This window comes from Pinus tabuliformis, chromosome 2_2 (assembly GCF_031772625.1).
Source record: "Pinus tabuliformis cultivar Carrire ecotype Pingquan chromosome 2_2, CPIR1, whole genome shotgun sequence".
In the NCBI taxonomy this organism is placed as follows: Eukaryota; Viridiplantae; Streptophyta; class Pinopsida; order Pinales; family Pinaceae; genus Pinus; species Pinus tabuliformis.
In genome coordinates, this window is record NC_142300.1 from 31,828,662 (window position 1) to 31,855,804 (window position 27,143).

Here is a 27,143-nt window from a genome sequence, read left to right on the forward strand (position 1 = left end):
TATTACTATATTGTGCATGTAAACTAGGTGACAACCTCAGTCATTGATTGATCACCATTCGCAAATCCATCTCAAAAAATACCCAAAAGATATTTGTTTCCATGATGCGTTCAGGATCCTTCGTCGCCCACAGCAAGGCAAATTTTGCAACCTCGCACAAGTCTGGATCCTGATTTGGGAACTGGCTCTCCTTAGGTGTTCTCCATGCCACCAGTGCGATCAACAGAAGTAACCATGCGTAGTGGAATGCCTTGCCATCCTTTTTGGCTTCGTGGAAATCCTCCAGGAACTCATGACAGAGATACTTGGCCCAATTGTATTGGACCCCTTTGCTTCACTACACAACAAGAGATACTACTAGTGTCAGCACTTCATCGTCGCAACACCTCCTCATTATTTTTCTAGACAAAATTTGTGCAGCAAACGACACAGTGCCATCCGATATGGAGCTAATGGCATATCCGTGTGACTTCTTCACCTACCCAAAGTCACTCTTCATCTAATCGGCCAGCTTCTTCTCCTGTGATTCCCCCACAAAATCATCTACGGGGTTCTCACCCTGATAAGGAAATAAGGTGATTCTATGGATCAGCATGTCATCAATTGGAATGGGCCATCCCAGCCATAGGCACCCATCATGGACTAGCGCCAGAAATTGACGCTCAAAGATAGTATTAATGATGTTGTGGCTAAAGTGTGGCACCCGCAACATGTTAAGAAATCTCGGCCACCCAATTCATTGGTTCAAGTCGTGTAATAGTCGACTCTTCATAGTAGACCTTCTTCAAATATTTACTAGTTTCCAATTGTGGGAACTTCGCATTATCACCTAGGTCCCAGTCCTCCATCTTCAAAAATAGTACCCAGGCCAACAAATTTCCCTCCACAAGTACGTCCTCCAATAGTAATGGTGTGAATACCTTGTATTTCGCTGAATTTGGGTCCTTAGTCACTTTGGCGGTGGATTTCCTAGGCGGTACATAAGGTGGTAGCCGAGTAATCGGCACTACTTCCTCTGCATCAATATCTTCAACCCCCATATTCAATTCTTCCTCATCCAAATCCAAGGTTTACGTCGATTTCTTGCTCCTATCCATCTAACCCTTCTGTCTAAACTCTGTTAGATTTTTACGTGGTGATTTTTGCACCGACGCTTGATCTATCTTCTTTTGCTACTTTTCTCCTGCTGCGAAGGCAGTGGGTTTAGGCCTCGGCGACCTAGGCACTATGATAGGTACTGGTTGTGTTGCAGTCATTCTCTCCTAGAATATTTCCTTCTTCCACTCAGGTAAATCCACCTCCCACCCAAGTCCTTGTTGCAAAAACTTCTCCTGTAGCTCTTTCTAATCCCCTCAAGACATGCAGCAATCATCTTGGCGCAAACTAAAGCGCAAAATCTCAATGTTGTTTCTCTGGAAGAAAAGTGTTCAAATGTGGATCGGGATGTTGTATTTGTATCCCATTTTGAATTCAAATCCATTCTTTCCCTCCAGATCTCCTTCATTAATGCTCTTTTGGCGGTAGATTTCCAAAGATATGCTCCTTAAATGCTCCCCCCCGTCCACTCCCTTTAATGGAAAATAGCCATCCAATCATCTACAGTGTTTTCAAGAGTTACTTTTTGGCCAAGCTACACGGGACCACCATGCTAGCGCATCTCCTTCATCGCAACTCCCCTTTGCGCCTTTCTTCTAATCGTTGTGCATCCCATTCACTTCGCCAAATTGTCCTTCTGGCAGTGTAGTTTATAGTCCCACACTTCCTTGCAACTGCCTGAAGTACTAAGATTGTCCTACATTCATATAGTCATTGTGCATGGATGGGATCACTTATGTATAACTTCAACTAGCTCCCATTGATTCTTCCTAGAAATAACTCCACATTCAGCTTCACGATTTAAATTGCACCTCCATTCGTAATCTCCTTGACGATGTATCATCCCAACCAATGCATTTGAAACTTCCCTGGAAACTTCATATACCTGTTGTCATACATCAATACTAAATCTCCCTTTTTAAAGGTGTGTTGCTTAATGTGGTGATCGTTCCACACCTTTTCTCGAGCCTTCTTCACCTGCTGATGAAAACCTGCCAAGAAGCGATCTTCTTCCAACTCAACTATTTGTGCGAGGCGTTCCTCCATGATATCCTGATCTGACATCTTTGTGACTACAGAAATCCGCAAACTAGGCATGATATACTCCATTGGCATCATTTCCTATTGTCCATAAACCAACCTAAATGGTGTCTATCCAATCAACTTCTTACAAGTAGTTCTATATGCCCAAAGAACAGTCCGTATGTGCACATCCCAATCGTTCTTATTTTCATTATAGATCTTTTTCAAAGCATTCTCCAGGATCTTATTAAAGGTTGTGCCATTTTCTTGAGGATGATACGGCATGCTTTTCTGATGATACATCTGGAATTCTTAAAGCAAAGCAGCTATTGTTTCATTCAATAAATGTGAACCCCTATCGCTCATCAAAATCTTAGGACAGTCAAACCGAGACAAAATGATTCAAATATAAACTTCACAGTTGTAGCAGTGTTGCAATCCTTCATAGGTTGCGCCTCATCCCACCTGGTCAATTCTTATGTCGTCGTGATGATGTATCATGCTCCTGCCTTCTTCCCTGGTGGTTGAATAGGTCCCACAAAATCTATTGCCCATTTATCGAATTCCTGTAACAAAAATTGCAGGTTCAGAGGCAATTCATCCCTTCACGATGGCTTCCTAGTTCTTTGATAGACATTGCATGCCCTACAATATTCCTTGGAATCCTTGTGCACAGTAGGCTACCATAGCCCAGCACATAGGATCTTCTGCGCAATCGCTCTTCCCACATAATTTCCTCTAGCAACTCCTCCATGTACTTCAGCGAGGATAGTTTGTCTTTCATAATCTAGTACATACCTGCACAGAACTTCATCCGATCCCATTTTATATAAGTTCCTTGCAATGATAGAAAAATCACAGTGCTAACCACCAATTTTTTCTTTTACTGCATCATATATCCTTCAGGAGTTGTACCTGTAGACAGGAATTGGATTACATCTGCAAAATTTTCATCTGCCATGCACACATCAAAGAGTTGCACATCAGGACATCCTTCCTCAATACTTGTACCTCATCGCCATTCTCAATTCGCGAAAGGTGATCCGGTCCAGCATTTAATCTCCCTAGCTTTACAACTACCTCAAAGTCGTACTCTTGGAATAGCAATAACCATATACAAATCCCCCCCCCCAACACAGGCTTGTTGACCAGGTACTTTAAAGCGAAATTGTTTATGTACATTTTGAAGTGTGCACCCAACAAATAATGCCTGAACTTCTGGAGTGAATATACCATCGCCAACCCTTCACGCTACGTGGTTGAATAATTCTTCTCTGCCTTAGACAATTTTCTACTTGCAAATGCAATCGGGTGGTCGATATATTCTGTACCTGGTTGGGTTAACACTGCTCCTAATGCTATGCAAGACGCATCTACATGTACATGGAATTCTTTCTTCCAATCAGGGAACACTAAAATAGGTGTTGTAACCATTTTTTCCTTCAACACATCTAAGCTTTTCTGGCAATCATCATCCCAACAAAATGTCGCATCCTTTAATAATTTTTCCATGGGTGTAGTGATCTGCGCATATGCCTTGATGAACTTCCTATAGTATCTTGTATGGCCCAATGTTGCACGCAGCTGTTTTACATTCCTTGGAGGCTCCAAATTGATAATCACTGCAATTTTAGCAGGGTCCACCATCAGCCCTTTCTTACAAACAACGTGGCCCAAAAGTATCCCATATGGTACGCAAAAGATGCACTTCTTCAGATTAAGGGATATCTGATACTTCCTACAAGTATCCAACATTAGGCGAAGACTTGCAACATGCTTTTTCACTAATCCAAACACCGTCCAATCATCAAATTAAACCTCCAAAAACTTATGAATAAATTCTTTAAAGGCTGCGACTACCACCCTAGAAAAGATCGCAGGGGCATTCTTAAGTCCAAAGGGCATAATTGTATACTGAAAAGAGCCCCATTTTGTGGCGAAGGTATTCTTACTCCGATATTCTAGTGGGATATGGAACTGGTGATACCCTGAGAACCCATCTGTAAACGAGTAGGCTTCTTGACCACCTACATTTTCCAAGACTTCATGTATGAATGGCATAGGGAATGGATCATGTACAAAGGCATCCTTCAACTTCCTTAGATCTACGTAGATTCTGATTTCGCTCTTTGTCTTCTTCTCTTGAACCACCATAGGACTAACCCAGTTCGGCTCTTCTACAAGCTCAATAATCCTTGCTGCAAGCATCTTATCCAGTTCTTCATGCACTTTTTCTTTGTACTTAGGATTCAACTGGTATGGTCACTACTTCATCGGCTTCGCATCTAGCTTTAGATTGATCTTCATAACACCTGGATCACCTACTATCCCTTTCAAATCAGAAAACTTTGTTGGAAACAAGTCCTGATATTCCCATAATAAATCCACGACCTTGTTAACCATGTCCTCATCCCAATCCTCACCTTATTCTGTGGTAACATTGGAGCACTCCAGAGCATGGCGCAGCTACGTACTCCCGTCTGGTTGTACCCACGTGACAGGCTCTACAAACATTCTGAATATCGCAACCATGATTTCTTGTAATGCTTCATCGATACATTCGAATCCATCCTAAAAACTAAATGTTAACAGAAAGTTTTCCTTCAGAATGTCCCACTTTGTGGTTCCGTGCCACAGCTCTATTTCTAAATACTAGTTCATCATAATAGTATCCAGAGTGTGGAAAAATATGTGCAATCATTCAGGTTGTGGTTCATCTCCCCATGCTTTTGTCCAATGAGTCAGATGCTCGTGCGGATCATCCTTCCCTGTATATTTTTCAGCAATATGGGTATTGGCATACCCAAACCACAGCTTCATAATCTTTCGGTACTCCTTCCAGTCTGCAAAATTGTTCTTATGTGTACCCCGCCATCTTCATATGCTGACCGCATTCATATCAAATTCCCAATCATTCCAAGCAGCGACGAGTAGGGGTTACTGTCATCCACTATATTGATTACCTCAAAATCAGCTATAGTGTGTGCCCCTTCATTGTCTATAGTTACTCCATGTAAGCGCCCCATAGGAATAATCTTCTATTGGTTTGCCATTCACAGTTGAATTGAGGACCACTATAGCATCAGCTTTCCCATTCTTTCCCAAGTCTGTTTAGGTAAAACATTCACATCAGATCCCAAATCTAAGATCACCTGGTCCATTTCAAATTCTTCGATTTGTGCAGTCAATCTCATCTCTCGATGGTCCTTTTCTATTTGTCTACTTTATGTACTACGCATTGTTTAGGAAATGGCCTACGCTTGCCAGCACAGTTGTCTATCAACTCTTGCAGTAACTCCACTGCTTTTTGGTCCCTTAGGAACTTCATGCGAGTTTGTAAGAAGGATGTTAACAATGAAGGATCTGTTTCCTATGTACCAATGACTTCTTCAGGTTTCTTCGTTCATGCATTCTGAGTCTTTTATGTGGAAGCTCATGAATCTGTAAAGCTCCTTTTCGCCTCCATGAAATTTTCCTTTACCTTATGAAAATCAAATCTAGCGTCTTTGTCAGCAGCCTTGCGCACCCATATGTTTTCTTCTCGTTGTTTTCCTACGGCTTTATCTTCCCCGGTATCTATACTGCTTCGCGTAACTATATTAATGCTGGGCCCATCTTCACGCGGTTATGATCTCATCATCTAGATGTTTTGGGTGGGGTGCTAGTTCTTCTTCTCTTACATCTTTGCGATGAGCATGAGACAATATTCTATAATGTGGTCAAATTGTAGGCAATATTGACTAGAGAGGTGTGTCAGGTTCTGACAATCTCACAGAAAGTGGTTTGGTTCCCCACAATTGTAGCAAATAATCTATTTGCGACCTCTTCCAGCTCCTCCCCCTCGTCCTCTTCCTTGTCCCTGGAATCCTTTGCACTTTGTAGGTGCACCTTGATCCTACTGAGGATGTGTCTCAACCTGTACTCTATATGTCGAGGTTTTTTCCATCATTAACTCGTAGTGAAATTTAGCTCATCATGGCCTACAAACCTACAGAAATTGCAAAATAGTTGTTGGGGAGTCTACACAAACTTCTGTAACAAATGGCAAATTATCTGTTGAATTTTTTCCTGTTGTTTAGCATATAGTGCACCATGGTACCACACCAATGCTCAACCCAGCGGTATTTTCTGGCTTTAGGGGAATAGGATCTCCCCCAATTAGATAATTCTAATACACTAGGAAATGATCCTTGTCGTGACCACTTCCTTTGCACTTTAAGCACCATACTTCCATGGGGGTCTCAATTTGGACCTCTTTCCCCTTTTTGAGATCCTACAACTCCATATGCAGGCTAACCAACTGCGCCTGAATCTACTACACTCCCATATTTTTATCCTGAATAGGTGAAGCCTACAATCCAACCTTCTGCTGTGACAATGGAAATCTTAAATGAGGTAGCAACGAAGCAATATACCAATCCTTATGTTTCTCATTCGAGATCTGCAGATTAGCCTTTTGTAGCATACATTTCAGCCTTTGATCAAAATCCCAAGCAGATTCATTCACTTTTTACTTAATTTCTTTTACCTCAGTCACAGACTGGGCTTGAGACTTAGGATTTTTGAATTCATTCTTCGGTGCATCTTTTGTGTCTTTCGATGAAGCAGCTAGATGAGTCGTATTGTACTTAATATACCAACTCAGCACCCTATCTTACAATTTTGTGACCAGTTGCGCTTTCTTCAAATCGTCATTTGTTATCTGTTGTGACTTCCACACAGCATATACTACAAACTAGAATTGATCAGGGTCTTTTGTCCCCAGACCCTTGAATATAGGCATCTTCATAGCATTCGCCATACTGAATAGCGGAGGTGGAGGTTGAGGTGGGGGTGTAGGTGTATGAGGTGGAGGTGATGGCGGAGGTGGAGTGGATGGATGTGGTATTCCCGAAATACCCTGATCTATTGTCTACAGTGCACCTTGGGGTGTCTTCAGACTATTACTTTCTTCGTCACTATTAGATGCTTCTAATAAAGGATTGTACTCAGCACTTGAATCTAGATCTCTTCTTAATGGTCTCCCACTTCGCGTAGCTCCCATCAAGTCTCGTCTAAACATCAATTTAATGGAATAACATGTTTCTCATACAGTAGCATTTTAGTCCAATTTTTCAGAGACTTAAGATACTTACCTCTTGGTCCTTCAAAAACTAGCGTTCAGCTTTGCTATAATTGGCAGACGTTTCAATCACAAACTCAATAATAAATCCACCCAAAATACTATTGATCCATTAATCGACAACCTTCGCTATCTTCTTCTCTGATCCTTCTAGGCACTTCACTAACACTGGAGTCCACACAATAGGATCATCCAACTTCCAAGTAGGTTAACCATCCACTAATTTAGCCAACCATTCATATAATTCACACGGAAAAGAGCAGAAGAAAACTTCGTGTTCCTCTGTATACAGATATCTCTACAACCACTCTTCTTTCGACAGGCGCGGATTCCTACTTTCTTGAGCTGCAAACTCGTGCAACTTCTGATCTATCCACTTTTAAATCTCCTTCTTAATCGGTATCCACTTTTTCCACATCACATATTCCTCAGATAGATCTCGGTCCCGGCAACGGAACCATTTGTTGGCTTGAGGGGGCTTGGACCCAAGTTCAGAGTTAGTTGCGCTAACAAACAAAACCCTACACTATCGGCCTTTTCGACAACAACTCGCGTAGTGCAGGCTGGAGTCTCACTCAAGGCAGTATTGGGGGATGCTAGAACTAGGTTTCTACATTCAAAGGACTATGTGATGTGTTTCTGTCAAACTTAGGGCTTTTCTCGACCTTCTCGAACCCTAACACTTAAAACCCGAACTTTGTAGTAATTAATAGTTAGTTGATTTATGCCCTTCGACAATTACACTAAACATTCATAACATCATATAAATACACAAATCTAAGTCTTTGCGAATCTATTATGTACTTTTCCTGATTAATTGCATTCAACATATTCAAAATCACAGTAAATTCAAATAGAAGCAATAATACATAGATATACAGATAATTCTTCAAAACAAGCCTTTATTATACTTTATATCTTCAATTACAGCCCTTTCCAACCCTGCGCACACAGCTGTAGGGGCCCATGCACTCAGCTACGGACTTACCAAGGTCTCTGTGCACACAGTTGCAGGAGCCTTCCCCTTTTCTCAAGTACAGAATAGAAAAAACAGACCCAAACTTTCCCTTTTATGTTGTTTGATACTTGCTTCCTATGACTCTTCTATGACTCCCTTTTTATATTATTCTTCATTACAATACCATGGTCTGCGAACCATGGGCAGGTCACAAAACAGTTTGACTCTTAACAAACTAAGGGGCTTTGACCTCCTAAAATCCCTTTTGACTCCTATCAACCTATACTACTCGCACTTCCCTCCTCAAAATGCAGAGACTTTACAGTATTTAACAAAAGTTTACAAAATTTGACCCCACAGGGACCCCTTCCCAACAATAAATAAACTTGTTTTTCTTGCTTTCATTTTTATCTCTCATTTTTTCATTTTATTACTTTGATCATGTTATTTCCCTTTGTACATAAATAAACTTTGTTCTAATCATGAGCTTTGTCCATTGACTTGAAAGGTGATATTGTGACCAAGCTACTTAATCGAGGCATTGCATAGGTTAGAACTCAAATCTATATGTGATGCTTGAGATTCCTTTTCTAGTGTCATAATCTCAATTCTGCCACTAGACAATATGATCGCTAACAATTGGGTAACACTCTATGAACAGTTACATTGTTGAGCAGACTTTGATCTAAATACTAATTTTCTTGAGAAATCTTAAGTATCTTGTGAAATATTAATTAATGCCCAATTTTGATCTAAAATCTTAAGCTCGAGCAGTTATTTCAAGGAGACATACTTGCAATAAGTAATATTTATAGTTTCTCAAGGAATCATCCAGGATACCATTCAACATCCAGTCATCCACATTGTGTCCAATTTAAACGATAACATAACAAATGAATATCTATCAAAGAATAAAATTTAAAGGGTCAAGGATATTTTCTTGAGTATCTAGGACATACAAGACACTTTTCCAAGGTATGGATGCTTGCTTCCAGCGAAGCAATGGCTATGATTTTTGGTCACTCCACTGGGGCTATGGATGCTCACTAGCAGTGGGGAAACACCAGAAACTCGTCCTTAAATGATTGAGCTTTTAAACATTTTGAAAAATTATTGTCTCTATAACATCTAGGTCCAAAGTGAAGAAATAGACCTATGTTACAAGTTACACCCTTCAATATTTTCCTAAGATACAACTGAAACTAGGAAAAGGGAAGTCATATAAATCAAAATTCAATAGTTCTAAACAATGGTACCCTCATGGAAAGAATAATACATCTCACAAGATATTAATTGTACATGATTTAGAACATATTCTTGAACATACTTAGATATTCAAGGTTCCTACCAGTTTTTCCCCAATTGTTGTAGTGATTGAAAACCATCCTCAATTCCTCTTAGTTCCTTGTACTTGGAGGGAATTGAGGGGCCTGCTTATTCACATCAATGCAAATATCTTCTTTTCAATCCAATAGAGCACTTGTGAGCCATGAGCATACCTCTTAAATTGAGGCAATAGAGGAAGAATTATGGACTTAACTAATCTATAATGATTAATCTAAAAACATTAAGGAGCCCTAATCCTAATCATGTGGTAGTGAAAGACTTTGCAGCTCTTCGTCACTAAAAGGTAACTCTTAAATAGAAGTTTCCCCTTGATTTTTCTTACAATTTTGTCAAGCTTTTCTAGACTTGTGTAGCATCCTATTAGGCGTGTATCTATTGCTATAGCACTTCCTTTGGCCTTTGTGCAACATTATATCATTACTCATAGTTTCATAACATGATGCTCCTCCCTTGACCTTTGTAGCACTCCATTGAGCCTCTTCTTAGTCTCATAGCACCTTGTTCCCCTCAGTGAAGTGCTACTCTATTAATTTCAACCCTCAAACTTGATTTTAAATCAATATTTCTTCTTTATTATACTCTATAACACATCATTAACCCTCTATCATGTGCCATAGTGCCTAGAAAACCCTCATTGAAGCACTAGAGTGACTTTTCCTGTCTCCTAAGTCCATTTTTGACCTCTTTTCCTCCCTATAGTGTAGCATTAAGCCTTTTCTGAGTGCTACACAGCATCACCAAATTTCTTCTCAGTTATATATTTCCTACTTGTGCCTCACGTTAGGGTCAGGATTCACTCTTTCAAGCCTCTTTCTCTTACAAGTTGGTTTCTCTCAGTTTCTCTTTGAGTAACATGTGAATTTATTGGAGGTAGAACACAATATAAATAAAATTCACTAGAATAATTGATGTACATAAGGCTCAAGAACTATCACTTGTTTATATGCCCTCGACTTACTAGAGTTTTTTTTGGTCGGAATTTTCCTTTATAATCATCATTGAAGCCTGGCACATGAACAAAATAAAAGCCATCTTAGAACCAAACCTCTAATCTCTTTACATAGAACATTTTACACTAATCTACATAAAATGTGCTTATTGTTTCATTGTTTCTATAGAAGAACCAAATGTGTGCCCAAGAGGAAAACATTTTAAAATTTAGTGGTTGATTCCTAAAACAAAGTAGAGCTTGATAATTCAGTTGATCAATAATTCTCAAATACACTTGGTTAGAAACATATTAACTATTTAGAAAGAGAATCTATTAGCATATGAATCAAACTAAGAGATATGCAGGGATGAGAACATATAAATAAAAGGACTAATATTTAGTTAGGTAAGCCTTTGACATGCTTTCTAGTAGAAAACTTTGAACAAACCTAGAGATCCAGGGAAATATCATGCCAAGAAAGAAGCATGAAATTGCAGGAGTTGTTGCATGTAAAATAGATTTATTTTAATGACTCAATTAATAAGCTCTCTAATGATAATTTGAAGCAACATCTTGTAGACCTCTCCAAGCAACAAATAGTGTTGAATCCACACCTAATTTTGCTAAAAAGGAATATTCTCATCACCTCCCAAGCCACATCATAATTCCATGTCAACATCGAGGGCTTACTACTTAGCATATTCATGATGATTACATCATATTATGAAGACTAGGTGGTATGCATTTAGGGCATTGATAAATTCCTAATTAAGGACCTAATCAAATGGAGGCAATTATTGATGAATTTTTGAGAGTTTTAAACATTCATTTTGTCATGTTAGTGAATCATGGGAAGATGAAGAGTTGTAATTGACCTTAGAGAAGCCCAATAGTCACAAGAGGCAATCAATAACTCAACTTATAAATGTTATAAAACATTCAATTGAAAGGGTTGTCAATTTTTAAATTTTGTTGATATGCCTTGTAGATCAAATTTATGAGGTTGGTGCTTATCCACTAATTTTTTTAATAACAATAAGCCTTGAAAGGCGATTGTGAAGTTGTATTCTGACATGAATCTTGTCTTTGTTTCTAACTTCTCTTAAGAAAATCAAGTACGTGTGTGTTTTTTGAGATATTTACTACTAGATTACAAATCATTTTGTAAGTTAGATGGTGTTTCTCACATTCTTATTGTTCCGGTTTTGTAGCTTTCATTCTGAGTACTTATTAGATCAATATACTAACTATTTTGGAGGTGTTCTAGTAATTTTAACATCCACTATTGTCTTTAATATCAACTAACTATTTTCTTGACTACGTCATTGTATGTTTATTGGCTCATTGCTTCCTACTTCATCTTTATCCTTCATTGTTAGCTAGCTTACTTTTTTTTATCTTAGTGTATTAGATAATTCTAGTTTAGAATATACATACCCCTAATGTGACAATTACCCACATCTCACAACATTTTCTAAAAAACCAAGAAATGTTGCTAGGCTTGAATCCAGATAGGTCTGTTATCCCAAATAATATGAGGTCTAGTTGGGACCTTATACCGGAGAGAACCCCTTGACTATTGTCAAGATATTTATCCCTATCAACATTCCATGCATGACTTCAATCACATTCCATGCATGACTTCCTTTATAATCATCCAGTTGTTCCCAAAAAGGACCTAATTCCATTGAAGGAAAGTCACTTGTATCCATTATACTTTTGTTGGCTTAAAAAAAAACAGAAGACGCCTAAATTTTTAATAAACGTTGAGCATTGACTAGGCCTTAGAACTATAGGGCACAAAAACACCCAATGAACGTAAATTTTAACTATTGCATATAAAGTATACCATAAAATCCTTTGGTGGGTATAAACTTAGATGTAAATTGTATATTATATTTTTGGTTATAAAAAACGCAATTTGGAATGATGTATCACATTATTGGCCATGCATAAATGACATGGTCATCAGGTCATAAGACATGACATGTGTAGTTAATATAAAATAAAAGGATAAATAGGAAATGAAATATGTAAATGAAAACCTCTTTAACACTCTGTTGACATAGGAAAATAATGATTGGCTTAATAATGCAATTTGGCTTGACCGAATGGAAATCACTAGTTTTATACATGCAATGGTATTATCAAGTATTTAAAATTAATGATTCATGAATAACATAAATATTTAGAGTATATAGCTTCATAGTTATTGATGTTGTGGATTGATCACCCAAAACATCGAACAGATTACAAATCCTTTACACAATTTATTCTAAAAATTCTCAACAACCTGAATATTTCTTCAAACACAAAATACATAAGATCAATTTTCAAGTTAAACTCAAAACACCTAATACATCTTCATATTATATTCTAGTCATAAAATCTATTTTCAATTTAAACTTAAAAACAGTAAAATTTATCTAATGACACTCAAAAATGTTTGAAAAAGACATTCATGATTTAGATTCAATCATGAATGTTTTTTCCTTCCATTGTTTAATCTATTTATGCATCATAATGACTATATTGAATTAAACAAATAATATGGGTAGGAAAAATATTGGCTATTACATATAGTTTGTGCCCCGTCCTTCCTCTCCAAGCCTCACATTGCAAGTGGGGTACTCTATATATCGCTCTGTATTCAATGCAAGTTTAAATCGTCAAAAACAAATCAAGCTTATAAATAATGACTCTTGTTGCAATTATGGAATTCTTAATAATTTCCTCAAAATGTCGTCTTCACTCTCTAAGATTCATCATAAATAATTAGCCATAGCGTCTCTAGTTAAAACTCCCAACATCTCCAAAATTCCCATTGATGTTAGAATTATTAATAGGCACAACTTCCTCAGAAATGATGGTTCAAGTGTCATCATTTAATTTAGTAGAGTATTCCATTTAGTTCGTCAATTTATTCCTCCCACGGCATGAGTAGGCTATCGCAAAGAATACCAATGAATAAATTTTATCATTACAATGGAAGAATTCAACATCATCATATCGTTCATCTGTTCCTTTCACGACCTCAACAACATATTGCAGCGATTATTGATAATGCATTATTATTATTACTTTAAAGGAAGAAATGGCGTAAACGCAATATTGCAAAAAAATTGATCAACAATAAGATTTGATATAAATGTTGATGTAACATTTAACATACCACATGAAACTTCATGTGGAGTATTGGTTTTGCAAGTCTATTTAGATGTATAGAATTAATCAAAATTTAAAATGTCAATCCCCGCACCTTGCAAAATAACATCATTACTTCAAAGTTGAAAGCTCTTCTTTACACAAATATGGATATGTTTTGACCTTTTAATTCCTATAATCTTTTTATAGGAGAGCGAAAGTATGAATCTATATCCTATAAAAATAGATCTAATCCATGAATTCTAATGTGTAAAACATAGACCCTATTTTCTAGTACTAAAATACAAAGTTGGGAATTTTGGAGAAAAATAAGAAAGAAAGAATCTCTATAGGATTATCAACCATGAAGAAAGACCCAATGCATTGTTTTATGATATTTTGAAAGGTACAATTTAGGTCTAAGGGAGTCACAATAATGTCCAAAGTGATTTACTAAAACTCTCTTAACACTTGAAGCTATCAAAAGAGGCTAGTGATGAAAAATTCATGTGTTGAAGGATAGAAATGGAATAAGAAAGTGGTCTATGTTTAATGCTGGGATGAGAATTGTGTTGAGATCAGGAACTAGAGCTTCTCAAAAACTTCAAGGAGCCTAGTATACTATTCAAATAACAAGAGGGAATTCATGGTCTCATATATATGAGTGTTGGGACTATCTTGGGTCTCTAACTCTTGCTTGTTACCACTGAGAATGGGAGAGAAGTAAAGAAAGAAGTATATGCTTGATGGAGTCTATTTAAGAATTTTCTTGTAAAATATAGGTTGTGTGTCCTAACACTATATTAAAAAGAGTTAGGCATCTATGGTCTAGATAGAGGAATAAAGTAGTGAGGAAACACCTCAAGTCTTAGTAAAGGTAGTGGAACCTCCATCTAATCTCGTAGTAAAAGGAATAGCAAAGGATTTACATGCATTGTATTATGTATATTTACACTTTTCTTGTAGAACACAATTCTTCCTAATCAGATATGAACCAAGAATTATATTCAAATGACTACAACCAACTATATAAATATTTTGATCTTGAGAATATACAATCATCAAAAGCTAAACATGGAACAAAATAGGAGCTTTATTTCTACAAAATGAAATCATTTAGCCTTGTAGTTGTAGAAGTTTGTTGAATATTTCTTAGCAAAATGATTTAGCTAAATCCATAGATGGATAAGAAAGACTCAGTGCTTGGAATACATTTCCAAAATATTATGGAACATTTCCTTAAATAAAGATGTTGATTGTACCATTCCCACCCATATTTTGTATAAAAAAATAGTAAGATGTTGATAGAGTGGTCTAGGATTCCTCCAATCATTGGAAAATTTTGAAGCAATGAATAAAGATCCAATGGGGAGCTTTGTGTAACTTGGGTTACAAAGTTACAATTTCCCCACATCGTAAATATGTGTATAGTATATGCAGACATTATTACAAATTATAGGTAAAAAATATATCTTTTGGGAGATGAAATAGAAAAAATTGGAATAGTTGCTACCATTTCTACTTGGGTTGATCTTCCTCTATCAATTAAATCATCTTATCTATGAAAAACACTTTCATAAGTGTTATTTATTTCAACTAGAATATCAAGGACCATTTTGAAGAGGAAAAGAATGAGATTGAAGAAAATTTAGAGGAAAGCTAAAATACATGAAATATTGAATGTAACATCCCCATTTTTATCACTGAAAATTCAGTTGCCAAAAATTTTTAGCCTAGCTTAAGGACAAGGTGTTTTCGCAGCGCATAAATCCTTTAGCAGTTTCGCAGCGCAGCCTGTTTTAGTGATTTCGTAGCGAAAAACACCGATTTCGCACTGGCTGCGCTACGAAATTGGGGATTTGTTTGCATTCACAACCATTCTTTTCCATCTGTCATGTTTATCAAAATTCATTGGGTTTGCATCAACAGTTGTCAGCTTATAAGGTTTTTAGTACCCCAGCAGATGGTGTTTCATTGGGATTATCTGGAGCACTCTTTCTTTGGAAGAAGCCTCCGGTGGTAATCAGTGGAATCAACAAGGGATTAGACTGTAGATATCACATCATTTATTTTGGCACTGTTGCAAGTGTAAGGGAAGCTCTCATGTCAGGGGTTAGAACAGGGGTTCCTTCTATTGTAATATTTTTGAATTGGGAAAAAGATTTCCCAAATCAATGCTTGTTGCTACTCCTGACGACTCTTATGTATTGCTAAGCGGGGCAGTTGCAGTTTTGAGGCCTAACGCAACTGTTTTTGATAAGGAAGTTGAGGGGTTCCCACCTACCCGTTCTGTTGGTGAACTGCCACCTGAATTGCATTGCCCTTTATGCAATGAAGTAATGAAAGATGTTGTACTGACCAGCAAATGCTGTTTCAAAAGCTACTGTGACAAATGCATTAGGGACCATATCATATCAAAGTCCAGGCTCGTATGTGGAGCAACAAACATTCTTGCAGATGATCTCTTGCCAAATAAGACTCTTCGTGATACCATAAATCGAATTTTAGAGACCAACACCACCATTGCAGAAAATGCTGGCAGCTTTCTACAAGTTCAAGATATGGAGTCTGCCAGGTGTCCCAGGTCCAAAGTTCCGTCTCCTTCTCTTTCAGGATGTGCAAAGGACGCACAGACAGCTCCTTCTAGATCTGACATGCCAAATGTGAAGGAAATTATTACTGAAATGAAGCCACCTGTTAACCAGCCACAATAGCCAGCAAGAAAGAAGAAGAAGAAACGATCTCGACAAGTTTCTACTATCAATGAGATGCAGTGGAGAGCATCACAAGATTTTGAAGCTGACGGGTATATGATGCCGTATGCTGCACCTGTTGCGTATAATGCTTGCTGACTTGGTGCAAGCATTGAGGAAAAGAGGATATGTCGTGGTGGTAATTGGAGATGCTACGTTATCATAATGCCCACATGGCGGTGCTGTTTCATGCTTCATGGTGTCCATTTTCAAAGTTGTGTCGATTTTTATATGATGACCTATCCTCAACGTTTCCAAAGATTTACCATGTAGCTGTAGAGGATTCTGTTCTAATGCCCAGTGTTCTTTCGAGAAATGGAGTTCATAGTTTTCCATCTTTCTTTCTACAAAACCAGACATCAACGGTGCGCTATCGTGGATTAAAGGACCTTGATTCACTTGTACATTTCTATAAGGAGATTGCGGGTCTTACTACAGGTAAAACAGTGTCGGTTAAGGCGTATTTGGCATGTAAATTTGGCACTCTTGACCAAGCCCTGGGCAAGCGCCAGAGAACATGGCATTTTTGGTTTTATACAGGGTCTTGGGACAGCTTGTTTGGGTTTTGTTGTTCAGCCTGTGAGTGGAATTTTAGATTTTGTTTCCTTGACTGTGCATGGTGTTGAAAACAAATCAACTTCAAATAGGATCAGGCTCCAGCGTGCAATCCGGGGAAATGGTCTGCTCGAGGTTTATGATGAAAGGGCAGCACGTGGACAGATGGTACCTCACCTTGCAGAAGTAAGTAGACATTTTGGATGCACTGAGATTTTCAAAGAACCTTCAAAATTCGCGTGGTTAGATTCTTATGAGGAGCACTTTGATTTACCTCATCGTTTGATTCTGTTGATCACAAAAAGGCGTGACTTAATGGTTCAGTGCTCATCATCGAACAAGACACTTACAAAGCCTTGTAAAATACAATGGGATGTTCCATGGGATGAGTTACTGGCCTTGGAATTGGTTAAAAGAGATCAGCAAAAGCCTTCTCATGTAATTCTGCATCTAAGAAACTTTAAAAAAATTTGAATGCTTTGTCCGAGTTATAAAAGTCCTTGCAGAGAATGACCAAGAAGGGACAAGCCAAGTAACAGTGATTTATTCTTTTATACAAAGGTTGTGGAATACTTACCAGTCAAGGAAAAACGGCTGTGATTTCAAGATGCTGAGCACTCAACAACAATTCGCTTCCTCATCAAACGGAATATCAGATAGAAGTTCAATTGCAGATTATGTCAGTGTTGTTAGTGGCCAAGCAGAGATAAGTTCTCAGTGTCTGGATAGCAGAAGTATTGAGTCATTCAAGAAGAGATCCTTATTAAATAAATATTGAGTGGTCAAGGGTGGAATTACAGATATGTTGAGGCTGGAAAAGGTAATAAGATTGCTTACCTACAGCAGAAGGGATTCCCGGAAGTGGCTCTTCACTTTGTTAAAGATGAGAAACAGAGGAACGCTGGAATTTAGCAATAGAGAGAGTGAAATTTCTGCATCTACAGATAACACACTCAAGTTGTGGGATTTTACAAAAGCCAATCCTTCTGGGTTATCCAATAATGCTTATACTCTGACCTCTACTGGTCATACCAATGAGAAGATTGTTGTGGGGTTTTCTGTCATGGATGGATATATTGCATGTGGTTCAAAGATCAATTCTGTTTTTGCCTACTACAAATCTCTGCCTATGCCTATGGGATCACATAGATTTGGATTTGAAGACCCTATATCTAGTCAAGGAATGGAAGATAATAGTGGTTAGTTTGTTTCAAGTGTATGCTGGAGAAGGAAATCAAAAATAATGGTGACTGCAAATTCCACTGGCAATATTCAGTTGATAAGGATTTTGGGTTGAAGTTATGTTTTTGAAATTACACAGCAGTTTCGTAGCGCGCTACGAAACTACTGTAGGTTTTGTTTTTGAACGCAGACATACAGTTTAATGATGAGATCAGCAAATTTTTGAAGGAAATGCCTCAAGAACATAAGGGAAACTTTAAAAGACTCTCCTAGCTATTCAGAGAATGACAGATGTGCATTTTGGAAAAGGTGAAATATTTTGTTTCTAGCTCAAGTCTTGTTAAAGGTACTTTATGACCGAATTGTTAGGGTTCCTGTTAAGGTTATCGGAGATTTTTGTTTGTACACTTGTTCAGCTCACAAGGCTTCCAGCTCATTGGAGAGTATGGTGATATGCGTTGTTTATGAAGAATTAGAGAGCAGGGGACATGTTCTTTAAGTGATGAAGAATGATGGGAGACAGGGACCGTAAAAACAAAGCACTTCTCTTGGTTAATTAATGAGCCATCTGCGCAACTAGAATCCAAAGCCAGCTCGTTCAGTGTATTCTCCTCCAAGATACCTCAACCAAAACAGATAGAGGACATGTGTCAAGAGTCAAAAAAGCATCATGCTACGAGGAGGACAGATTTTGAGTTTTGAGTAAATTAAGACCATTTGTAATTACAGTTCAGCAATCATGTAATTAATGAATTAGTTATACAGTAGATAAGGATAGTTAATAGCAACCTTCGATGCTCCCCTCATGCTGGAGGAGGAAGCTCGAGGTGGTTAAGCATGTATTCCTATATATGGATCAAACTTGGATGTAATAAGGGTTGGATGTTTTTGAATAAAGAGAGTATATATTGGCTTATGTAAAGACTTGTTACAGTAATATAAGAGACTACTTTTTCTTCTCAGGATTCATACATTGTTTCAGATGCTCAAGATATATGTGTTTTGTTTTATCCTTTATGTTTTACAGCTGTATAAATACACAATCACTCAGAATTCACATTGTTGCTCTGACTTCCTGTGTGTATTTGTAAGTTGAGGTTTATTTAAGAGTTGTCTTGAGTGTTTAAACATTACATGCCCTGACTTCCATGAATGAGTAGTTTTATGGTTTACTGAAATGGTGTTTGACTCCATGACCCCAATGGAAGAAATCTTATGTTGTCTGTCCAACCAGCATGTTTATTAAGTTTTCATCTCAAGAGTTAGCCCTCTTAGTGTTAGTCATAATCAATAGTTTGTTTGAGAGAGCCCTCTCTGACTAAGGAGGCTAAGCCTTAGTCTAAAGCCTGGTTTGAAATAGTTACATAAGATCTTGCTAAGTGGCAGCCCTTAGTACCTGATTTTGTGATAACATTTTGGTGCGTCTGCCGGGAGTCTGAAGATTACTCATTCCCGAAATTATGAAGCTGAACTTCTGAAGGTAGCAGGAGCTCAGAAGGTTTTCAAGGCTGCAAATCTACCTTGGCGACTCCATTGTTGAAGAATTCAAAATTCATACATTCATGGTGATTCCACTGGAGTTATGAAAGACCCAGAAGCTACCATTCTTAGTTCAAGGTATGCATGCATAGATTTTTCAGGAATTCATGGTTTCCCAAATCATTTTCCCAAGGATGCATATTTTCTAAGGAATGGTCCCAAATTTAATGGAGAAGATTTGAGTTTAACTCTGAAGCATATCTCAGATTTCTGTCATTTTGCTGAGCTTCTTAGAGTCAAACATGAGGATGTTTGCATTATGTTATTTTATGATTCACTTCAAGGGAAATGCAAACAATGGATTGAAAGTTTTCCTATCAAATCCGTTAAGTCATTTCAAGACTTATGGCTTATGTTTTTGGAGGAATGGATAGATAGGTCAGAGGTGGTGGCAAACTCTCCTTCAGTTGTGGGTTTCAAACAATGGAATGATGATCATATTAATGAAGAAATAGGTGAAAATTTTTCTTTGTCCTTGTCCTCGTATCTAAAGTCATTTGACTATAAAGCAGAGGATAAGATGAGATTTTTGGATGAAGTTGCTGAGGACATTGAGAAAGAAATTGAAGGTTTAGAAGGACAAATTCAGGCATACAGTTTTCATAATCATGATCATTATTTTCAGAAGTTTTCTATGGCAGAACGCAAGGAGACAATGTTGGTTCCTTTCTCTTTCACGATTGAGGAACTGAACACTGTGGTTGAAGATCAGTTTGCACAGCCGGAAAGTTACAAGAAAAATCAAGCTGATCGTGTATTCTGGGATCCTATAGCTGATTACATGGAGGAGTTTTACACTCCAGTGTTTCAGTTTGCCTATAAAGATCAGAGACAATTTCAGTGGCAGCGGTCATCACACTATCATATTGGCTCTGAACTCCGATGCAGTCAAAGAAATCAAATATCAGATGAGACAAATGATTGGCTGCATTGGAAATTTCATATTGATTGAGCTGAGGGAAGTTTGAATTGTTAGGGTAGGTAGGTAGGAAAATGCAAATAAGCTCAAAGTTGACTGAGCATTTATTTTTCAGTAGATGTAGATTTCCTTCTCTTATAGTGATCATCCAGCTAAAGCCCGAGGTGAAGGCCCAAGAAGCTTGAAGAAGATGTTGGTCAAATAAATTTTTGTTCATCAAAAGAGGATAAGGCACTGGAACTGCAGGTTCTTAGCGTACCACAAGGGCACACTATCCCAAGTGGAGCCACTGTTATCACTGAAAATTCTGTTGCCAAAAATTTTTAGCCTAGCTTAAGGACAAGGTGTTTTCGCAGCGCATAAATCCTTTAGCAGTTTCGCAGCGCAGCCTGTTTTAGTGATTTCGTAGCGAAAAACACCGATTTCGCACTGGCTGCGCTACGAGATTGGGGATTTGTTCGCATTCACAACCATTCTTTTCCATCTGTCATGTTTATCAAAATTCATTGGGTTTGCATCAACAGTTGTCAGCTTATAAGGTTTTTAGTACCCCAGCAGATGGTGTTTCATTGGGATTATCTGGAACACTCTTTCTTTGGAAGAAGCCTCCGGTGGTAATCAGTGGAATCAACAAGGGATTAGACTGTAGATATCACATCATTTATTTTGGCACTGTTGCAAGTGTAAGGGAAGCTCTCATGTCAGGGGTTAGAACAGGGGTTCCTTCTATTGTAATATTTTTGAATTGGGAAAAAGATTTCCCAAATCAATGCTTGTTGCTACTCCTGACGACTCTTATGTATTGCTAAGCGGGGCAGTTGCAGTTTTGAGGCCTAACGCAGCTGTTTTTGATAAGGAAGTTGAGGGGTTCCCACCTACCCGTTCTGTTGGTGAACTGCCACCTGAATTGCATTGCCCTTTATGCAATGAAGTAATGAAAGATGTTGTACTGACCAGCAAATGTTGTTTCAAAAGATACTGTGACAAATGCATTAGGGACCATATCATATCAAAGTCCAGGCGCGTATGTGGAGCAACAAACATTCTTGCAGATGATCTCTTGCCAAATAAGACTCTTCGTGATACCATAAATCGAATTTTAGAGACCAACACCACCATTGCAGAAAATGCTGGCAGCTTTCTACAAGTTCAAGATATGGAGTCTGCCAGGTGTCCCAGGTCCAAAGTTTCGTCTCCTTCTCTTTCAGGATGTGCAAAGGACGCACAGACAGCTCCTTCTAGATCTGACATGCCAAATGTGAAGGAAATTATTACTGAAATGAAGCCACCTGTTAACCAGCCACAATAGCCAGCAAGAAAGAAGAAGAAGAAACAATCTCGACAAGTTTCTACTATCAATGAGATGCAGTGGAGAGCATCACAAGATTTTGAAGCTGACGGGTGTATGATGCCGTATGCTGCACCTGCTGCGTATAATGCTTGCTGACTTGGTGCAAGCATTGAGGAAAAGAGGACATGTCGTGGCGGTAATTGGAGATGCTACGTTATCATAATGCCCACATGGCGGTGCTATTTCATGCTTCATGGTGTCCATTTTCAAAGTTGTGTCGATTTTTATATGATGACCTATCCTCAACGTTTCCAAAGATTTACCATGTAGCTGTAGAGGAGTCTGTTCTAATGCCCAGTGTTCTTTCGAGAAATGGAGTTCATAGTTTTCCATCTTTCTTTCTACAAAACCAGACATCAACGGTGCGCTATCGTGGATTAAAGGACCTTGATTCACTTGTACATTTCTATAAGGAGATTACGGGTCTTACTACAGGTAAAACAGTGTCGGTTAAGGCGTATTTGGCATGTAAATTTGGCACTCTTGACCAAGCCCTGGGCAAGCGCCAGAGAACATGGCATTTTTGGTTTTATACAGGGTCTTGGGACAGCTTGTTTGGGTTTTGTTGTTCAGCCTGTGAGTGGAATTTTAGATTTTGTTTCCTTGACTGTGCATGGTGTTGAAAACAAATCAACTTCAAATAGGATCAGGCTCCCGCGTGCAATCCGGGGAAATGGTCTGCTCGAGGTTTATGATGAAAGGGCAGCACGTGGACAGATGGTACCTCACCTTGCAGAAGTAAGTAGACATTTTGGATGCACTGAGATTTTCAAATAACCTTCAAAATTCGCGTGGTCAGATTCTTATGAGGAGCACTTTGATTTACCTCATCGTTTGATTCTGTTGATCACAAAAAGGCGTGACTTAATGGTTCAGTGCTCATCATCGAACAAGACACTTACAATGCCTTGTAAAATACAATGGGATGTTCCATGGGATGAGTTACTGGCCTTGGAATTGGTTAAAAGAGATCAGCAAAAGCCTTCTCATGTAATTCTGCATCTAAGAAACTTTAAAAAAATTTGAATGCTTTGTCCGAGTTATAAAAGTCCTTGCAGAGAATGACCAAGAAGGGATAAGCCAAGTAACAGTGATTTATTCTTTTATACAAAGGTTGTGGAATACTTACCAGTCAAGGAAAAACGGATGTGATTTCAAGATGCTGAGCACTCAACAACAATTCGCTTCCTCATCAAACGGAATATCAGATAGAAGTTCAATTGCAGATTCTGTCAGTGTTGTTAGTGGCCAAGCAGAGATAAGTTCTCAGTGTCTGGATAGCAGCAGTATTGAGTCATTCAAGAAGAGATCCTTATTAAATAAATATTGAGTGGTCAAGAGTGGAATTACAGATATGTTGAGGCTGGAAAAGGTAATAAGATTGCTTACCTACAGCAGAAGGGATTCCCGGAAGTGGCTCTTCACTTTGTTAAAGATGAGAAACAGAGGAACGCTGGAATTTAGCAATAGAGAGAGTGAAATTTCTGCATCTACAGATAACACACTCAAGTTGTGGGATTTTACAAAAGCCAATCCTTCTGGGTTATCCAATAATGCTTATACTCTGACCTATACTGGTCATACCAATGAGAAGATTGTTGTGGGGTTTTCTGTCATGGATGGATATATTGCATGTGGTTCAAAGATCAATTCTGTTTTTGCCTACTACAAATCTCTGCCTATGCCTATGGGATCACATAGATTTGGATTTGAAGACCCTATATCTAGTCAAGGAATGGAAGATAATAGTGGTTAGTTTGTTTCAAGTGTATGCTGGAGAAGGAAATCAAAAATAATGGTGACTGCAAATTCCACTGGCAATATTCAGTTGATAAGGATTTTGGGTTGAAGTTATGTTTTTGAAATTACACAGCAGTTTCGTAGCGCGCTACGAAACTGCTGTAGGTTTTGTTTTTGAACGCAGACATACAGTTTAATGATGAGATCAGCAAATTTTTGAAGGAAATGCCTCAAGAACATAAGGGAGACCATAAAAGACTCTCCTAGCTATTCAGAGAATGACAGATGTGCATTTTGGAAAAGGTGAAATATTTTGTTTCTAGCTCAAGTCTCGTTAAAGGTACTTTATGACCGAATTGTTAGGGTTCCTGTTAAGGTTATCGGAGATTTTTGTTTGTACACTTGTTCAGCTCACAAGGCTTCCAGCTCATTGGAGAGTATGGTGATATGCGTTGTTTATGAAGAATTAGAGAGCAGGGGACATGTTCTTTAAGTGATGAAGAATGATGGGAGACAGGGACCGTAAAAACAGAGCACTTCTCTTGGTTAATTAATGAGCCATCTGCGCAACTAGAATCCAAAGCCAGCTCGTTCAGTGTATTCTCCTCCAAGATACCTCAACCAAAACAGATAGAGGACATGTGTCAAGAGTCAAAAAAGCATCATGCTACGAGGAGGACAGATTTTGAGTTTTGAGTAAATTAAGACCATTTGTAATTACAGTTCAGCAATCATGTAATTAATGAATTAGTTATACAGTAGATAAGGATAGTTAATAGCAACCTTCGATGCTCCCCTCATGCTGGAGGAGGAAGCTCGAGGTGGTTAAGCATGTATTCCTATATATGGATCAAACTTGGATGTAATAAGGGTTGGATGTTTTTGAATAAAGAGAGTTTATATTGGCTTATGTAAAGACTTGTTACAATAATATAAGAGACTACTTTTTCTTCTCAGGATTCATACATTGTTTCAGATGCTCAAGATATATGTGTTTTGTTTTATCCTTTATGTTTTACAGCTGTATAAATACACAATCACTCAGAATTCACATTGTTGCTCTGACTTCCTGTGTGTATTTGTAAGTTGAGGTTTATTTGAGAGTTGTCTTGAGTGTTTAAACATTACATGCCCTGACTTCCATGAATGAGTAGTTTTATGGTTTACTGAAATGGTGTTTGACTCCATGAGCCCAATGGAAGAAATCTTATGTTGTCTGTCCAACCAGCATGTTTATTAAGTTTTCATCTCAAGAGTTAGCCCTCTTAGTGTTAGTCATAATCAATAGTTTGTTTGAGAGAGCCCTCTCTGACTAAGGAGGCTAAGCCTTAGTCTAAAGCCTGGTTTGAAATAGTTACATAAGATCTTGCTAAGTTGCAGCCCTTAGTACCTGATTTTGTGATAACACCCATATTGACCCCTGTGTTAATTTGTAATTAAGTATGTTAATTGTATTATATTTCATATGTTGGCATAAATATTTTGATATTGTGACAAATATTAACTAGTTGAATCAAGGAACATATGCAATCTAAATGCTTGATTAATGTATGTGCTAATATATCCAACTAAGAACGTATGAGTATTGATATAGGCTATGATACCATGAGATGAAAAATGGTGAGGGGGGTGTAGGAATTGTCTTATTAAATCCTTACCATGAAATTCAAATTCAAATATCAACCTTGCTCCTCTTACCTAGGAACTCATTGATTGTGAATAACTAGGTGGTTGGAAAAATCACCCTCATAATTGTGAAAGTTGGGTGGCAGTTGAAATGTTGCTTGAAAATTTAGTGAAAGGAATGGAATGAGTAGATTCCTTGTATTTTGAAGCTAACCCATGGATATTCCTATTTTACTAAGGTAAACATGGGAATGTACACCAATAAATGGTATTGAATGTGGAAATTTTGCAAAGGGGTAGAGACCTATGAATGGAAAATGAGGTGAAACAAGCATACATAGAGAGAGGAGTTTGGCCATATAATGGGATGACTTTGGACATACACATAAAGACTAGAGATACATGAATGTCAAGAGTATCACATTCACAATGTAGAATGCTACCATTCTTGAGTTGGGGTGTTCCAAGGGAATATATTGTGTTTTGGGATCTATAAAAATGAATTGTGCATGTCATAGATTGGCAGGGGAGCTCTGCAACTTATTTGGGAAGAGGGGGTTGCGATTTGATGCATGTTGGGTGAGCATGATAAGAAATGGGAAAGGAAATCACAAATGGATTGTAGAGTAGAGAAGTGGTTTCCATAATTCCTTTGTTGACTAGTAGAGAAGCATATGGAGGTCGCGGAGGCTCTAAGCTGAATGCGGAAAAATGTTCTCTAATGTTTTCATATTTGTAGAGTTTCCTTCACCTATCACATTTACTAATGATATATTAATTTTTTCCTTATGATATCATGGCTTGGATAAGGGGTTACCATCTTTAGGATGTTGATGTCCAATTGAAACTATGGTTGGGTGTAAAAGGATCCTTCCCAAATTGATTGCCAAAAGCAAGTAATGTTCATATAAGTATCCCTATGTATTTATTATTAAAGTATTTATTCATAAATGATGAATGAAAATGTGTAAATAAATATGGTTGCTTGTTAAGTAGTAAACTTGGTTAATGAATTTTTACATGTGGTTGTATGCCTAAATTTTTTAATGGGGACAAAGGATTTTTAGGTGTCCTGGCCACCTACTAACCTTGGAGATAGGGTTGTAACAATCCCTTTGAATCAGAATGTAAGGCTGGAAGGACAGAGGAAAACTTTTTCTCTTATCCTCTTAAGCATCCTTGATGATCAGGTGGTAGTGGAAGAGTGCCAGTGGATATCAAATATGAGGTTTGAGCTTGCACTAATCATGCAAAGAATTTTTGGACTTGTAGCTCAAAGGAAGGATATTCTAATGGATTTAGGAAATTGATTCCAAGAGTAAAAATGTATTTTTTTATGGTGAATACTAGAGAAAGAAAGTCTACATAGAATATTTGAATTAATTCTTAAAAAAATATCTAATGAATCCATGATCATGTGTAACATATTTGAAGACTTGAATTGAAGACCTTATAGTCTTCTAAATATACTAGGTACTTTGAAGACCTTTGTGGGTATAGTTGTGGTGTTCATATGGTTGAAATTTATTTTGATAAAGGGTTAAGAAGACTTGGAGGTCTTCTTTGCAAAGGCATTTTTAAGGCTAGCTAGCCTCAGAGTAATTTTTCCCTTATGGCATCAAATAGATTTAGTTGATGAAGTATATATTATTGATCTTAATGCATAATAGCTAGTCATTTACTTTGCCACATGTCTCTTCATCAACATGGGTAAGTTATTGGTTTTATATGACCTGATTCATTGGTTAATCAAGGGAAGGAAACTCATATATATATATATATATATATAGTCATTTTACTTTGCCTTATGTCTCTTCATCAGCATGGATAAGTTCTTGGTTCAATGTGGCTTGAGCCA

At 37.8% G+C, this 27,143-nt stretch overlaps 2 pseudogenes; both read left to right on the forward strand.

Moving 5' to 3' along the window:
- The first annotated feature begins 17,811 nt into the window (after nucleotides 1-17,811).
- Nucleotides 17,812-18,132, forward strand: LOC149191370 (protein SUPPRESSOR OF PHYA-105 1 pseudogene; annotated as a pseudogene).
- A 5,222-nt stretch (nucleotides 18,133-23,354) lies between these two features.
- On the forward strand, nucleotides 23,355-23,675 carry LOC149191371 (protein SUPPRESSOR OF PHYA-105 1 pseudogene; annotated as a pseudogene).
- Nucleotides 23,676-27,143: the final 3,468 nt, after the last annotated feature.